Below are 4,105 nucleotides of genomic sequence, written 5' to 3' on the forward strand. Positions count from 1 at the left end.
TTTTTTTTTCAAGTCAAACTTTTTAAATTAGACTAAGTTTTAAAAAGCATAGCAACATTTGAAATACGAAATAAACATACTATGAAAATATATTCATTGTTAGATGTAATAAAACTAATATGATATTGTAGATATTGCTAGATTTTTTTATAAACTTGATTAAACTTACTTGAAGAAAGCAAAACTGTCGACGTTTGATGTCGCGATTCCGGTATTTGCATAGTATGGGGATCATTGGTACTAGAATATATGAGATTGTAGTAAAAGAGATGGGGACGAGGATTTTTATATAGGTTCGGGCCCTTGAATTGTCAGGTAATAACCCTAATCCTGTTGGCCGAAGCCGGTCGTTGCTCTTATTCATCATAATCATACCAGTACAATATTTGGGGTAGCCTATCTATCTGTCATCAACTTGGCGGCCATAAAACCATCCCGTAGTCGACAACAGAGTAGTCTTCCTCCTCGAATCCGTGTTCGACGAGATCAGAGACAGCGCTAGATCCCTCCTGACGGTAGTCATAGGAACCGTATGGGGACTAACTAGGCTTATCTCCGATGTCGATATCCGGCGGCTTGTCTTGGCGTATATTGGCTTGTATGTTGATCTTGTGTCTTGATCTATTGTTCCGTGTCCCCTCTCCTTCTAGGGGGCCTTGTATTTATAACTATAGGTGTCCCCTTGTCCAAGTAGAACCAGGGAAACCAATATGGATACAATCCGAGTAGTACTTGTCGTTTCCATGCATAACTCTATTTATCTTTCCTTATCCGGAACTCCTTCTATACCCGAAGGTTGTTTCCGTATAAAACATGGTATGTGGTGGGTCCTGCCGAGATTTAGTCAACTACTATTAGGTATGTGGTATCCATAACCCTGACAAAAACGTTTTATAATATATAAGATGGAACTAAAAAATTACACTAAAACCATTGTGTAAGAGACAACCTTTGCATAAGCTCTAAAAGAGATGAAAAATAAATTAGGCCCCTTTAAATCACATGAATGGAAAAATAGAGGAATAGGAAAAACACATGATTCTGAATGGAACGCAAGTACAAAACAAAGGATTACAAAACACATAAAAATATAAGGATGACCATTTGATAGGATCGTAAGAAAATCGTTGGAATTAGATGAAAGAGATAGGCTGGAAGAAAAATTTCAAGAGGTTGGAGTTCTTGCTAAGTTTCCTCCAAAGTTTGTCCATTTCAAATGATTTTCAAAGGATATGATATGATTCTATCTTTTATTTCATAGGTTTTGACAGGAATTTTTTCTATAGGAATGAAATCTTTCAAAATTCTTATGTTTTTCATGCAAATCAAAGGGGCCCTAATAGATTAAGAGCAAGTTTAATAGTATAGCCAACTATTAGCTCCAAATCATCCATAGTTAATTTAATAGGCAATTCATACAATAGTTACATATAAACATATACTACATAATTAATATCTGATTGCACATATCATACACACAGGTATCTTGGAGTTCATGTTGCAGCTGACTATAAATATGTAGCTCGCTGCTCTTCTCACTTCCCTTTTATCTTTTTGAAATGTGTTTATAGCTGGCTTATAGTCTTCTATTGTACCTGCCGTAATAGTGAACAATAAAATAAATTTATGATAATGTATTGGAGCAAGTGTGTTAGAGATAATACGTTGCACATATAAAACAACTAGAGGTGACTATTAATTTCAATGCTTGACAAGCGGATGTTTTTCGTTTCTATAGGTAGGCAGAGGCTATCTTGAGATCACGTACAGACACACAGGACGCATCGTGACAACAACACCCATCAGGTAAGAAACACTGTTGAGCTACATGCGCTGTTACCGGGTAAACAAAAAAGAAAGTCTACTCGGTGCGGAGGCTAAACACGCTTCCCCGTTCCCAGCCGCGCGCTCCCGCTCCTGTTGCTGAGTCCAAGTCCACACCCCCCCTCCTCTCCCCGCGAAACACTTTATGGCCACCTGCTGCTGCGATTAATGGATAGACAAAGCATGGTGGGGATGGCTGGGCTAGCACAGCAACTCATCGGTCGACGGAGTGGTGCTGTGGTGGTGGTGGTCATGGACTCATTGGGCATGGCCGCCTCGTCCGAGCCAAAGGCATGTGAAGCGCTCAGAGTCAGAGAGACCAGGGCTGGGCTGGCGTCTGCTCGCTTCCCGAGAGAACCCCTTGTGAAGATTCGAGCCAACCCCTTCCCCCTTCCTCTTCTCTCTCTTTTTCTCTCGCTTCTCCTCTTCTTTAAAGCATGGACCAGCGCCTAGTAGCATCTCCATCCACGGCAGTAGGCAGCCGGTGCCATGGGAGGGGGGAAGTAGGAGGGTTTTTCTTCTTCTTCTTTCTTCTCTCTCGTTTTCTCGCAGAATCATCTGTGTGCAGATTCCATGCTTTTCGTTAGGGTTAGCCTATCGGGCTGAGCTTGTTTTTTCTTCCATGGCTTCTTGTTCTTATTCGTTTGGTTATGTTGAGCTGTTCTTGTCGTTGCTGGAAAGTGTTGTGGACGTTGAGCTCCTTTCGGTCCAAAAAGGGGTGTTGCTGTGGGTCGATTGAGCTGCTGGGTCATGGATCCCGTTAGCCTACTCCATGTTCATCATTCAGCTCGAGATCTGAAAGAAACTACTCCAATTTATACTAATAGTATGTGTGTAGATAGGAAAATGATGGAGTACTCGTTGTTGGGATAGGCTTATGGCTTGCATGCCCCAGGAGCTGCATCAACCCTACATGGACCCTCTTTGGATTGAAGGGAGCTCTGCATCTTTGGTCACCCTCGAGAAGCTTTACTGTTCTGGATTTCCATCGTTCTCCTCTTGAGTCTTCTTGACTTAGCGCTTTTTTTTTCTTTTTTTAGAAGAAAAAATAACTTTTTTTTCAGGATTGTGCTCCATGCGTATGAGCATGGTGGTGATGATGTATGTTGCCAGATAGCAGTAGTATTAATATTGTTGCAGGTGTGGTGGAGGGTACTAGGAATTTGGGTGGTAGCAGTACATACTTGGTCACCAGTATCTAGTGCCCTTTTCCTTGTTGGGAAAAAAGTTGCTTCTGTCGCCATGCTTATCCTTCCTCTTTCGGCTCTTCTTTGCACAGCAGCTCTAGATCTTTTGGTTTCCTGCTCTACTGGAATCTGATAATGCTGGATGCTTCAGAACTTAGGAGGCTTTCAGGGCTGAAACGTTCAACCTAGTTCTCCCTATTTCATCATCTGCAAGTATATATCTTTATTAGTTTGTTCTATGGGTAGCCTTTGCGTATTTAAAACGATTTATCACTTCTCCGATGAATCTAGTTTGCTGTTCTCTGAAATTGCTGGAGTTCAAACCTTGTTTGCTCTTGAAGTCTTGATAGTTTGCTTAGTGATGCACTGATGAACCTGTGTATATCCTTTTCAGATGACCACAACCAACTGATTCCTATTGCAGCTAACTCAAGTGTGGAACTAGCTTTACGCTTGAAGCTTTCATTCAGAAAAAAAATAGCCTGCTTAAGTCAATTTGTGCTTTCATGCACATTCTACATACGGAGTAGTTTGTGTTTTGACTGTTGAGGCCTGAAGCTGTTTGTTTTATTTCCTCAATTTTGTGTGTTATTTTTCCACTTTATAGCCATGCCACTTGTCTAATGGATCCGTGTGTAATGTAATCTGTACTTTCCGCTCGGAATAGGGACTTGATGCCATGGCCAAATTTCTTCGTTACCTGTCTGATTGTGCTGATTGATCTTGATGGGTTGTTGTCATACCGACATCTAACCTGTCTTTTGGACTATTTGCTGTAAACTTTAGGTTTGACGAACTGTACTTCCATGTGACCGATGACCATGCCTGGCTTGGTTTAATAAAAAAACAAATTTAAGCCTGAAACTCGAGTGGTGTAAAAACATTGTCATTACGATTCTTGCCGTTTCACCAAACGTTACTACCATCGGCATATATTATTACAAATGGTTATCTGACGGTCTTAGGTGCTTAAACATGGGAGTAAACATAAAAAAAAGTAGCCAAACTTGTTTATTTTATGTACCGAAAACTTGAAATCAATCTCTGGAAGAAAATCCAAATAATAATATAATGCATTTTTGGATACATTAATA

The 4,105-nt window shown here is 40.6% G+C and overlaps 1 long non-coding RNA gene across 1 annotated transcript; it reads left to right on the top strand.

The window, feature by feature from the left end:
• Positions 1 to 1,730: 1,730 nt before the first annotated feature.
• Positions 1,731 to 3,710, top strand: LOC127760117 (uncharacterized). Its single transcript, XR_008015044.1, has 2 exons — positions 1,731 to 2,187; positions 3,406 to 3,710. It is a non-coding gene; the product is annotated as an uncharacterized LOC127760117 (long non-coding RNA).
• The last annotated feature ends 395 nt before the right edge of the window (positions 3,711 to 4,105 follow it).

The sequence above is a fragment of the Oryza glaberrima genome, chromosome 1 (genome assembly GCF_000147395.1).
Source record: "Oryza glaberrima chromosome 1, OglaRS2, whole genome shotgun sequence".
NCBI classification, from domain to species: domain Eukaryota; kingdom Viridiplantae; phylum Streptophyta; class Magnoliopsida; order Poales; family Poaceae; genus Oryza; species Oryza glaberrima.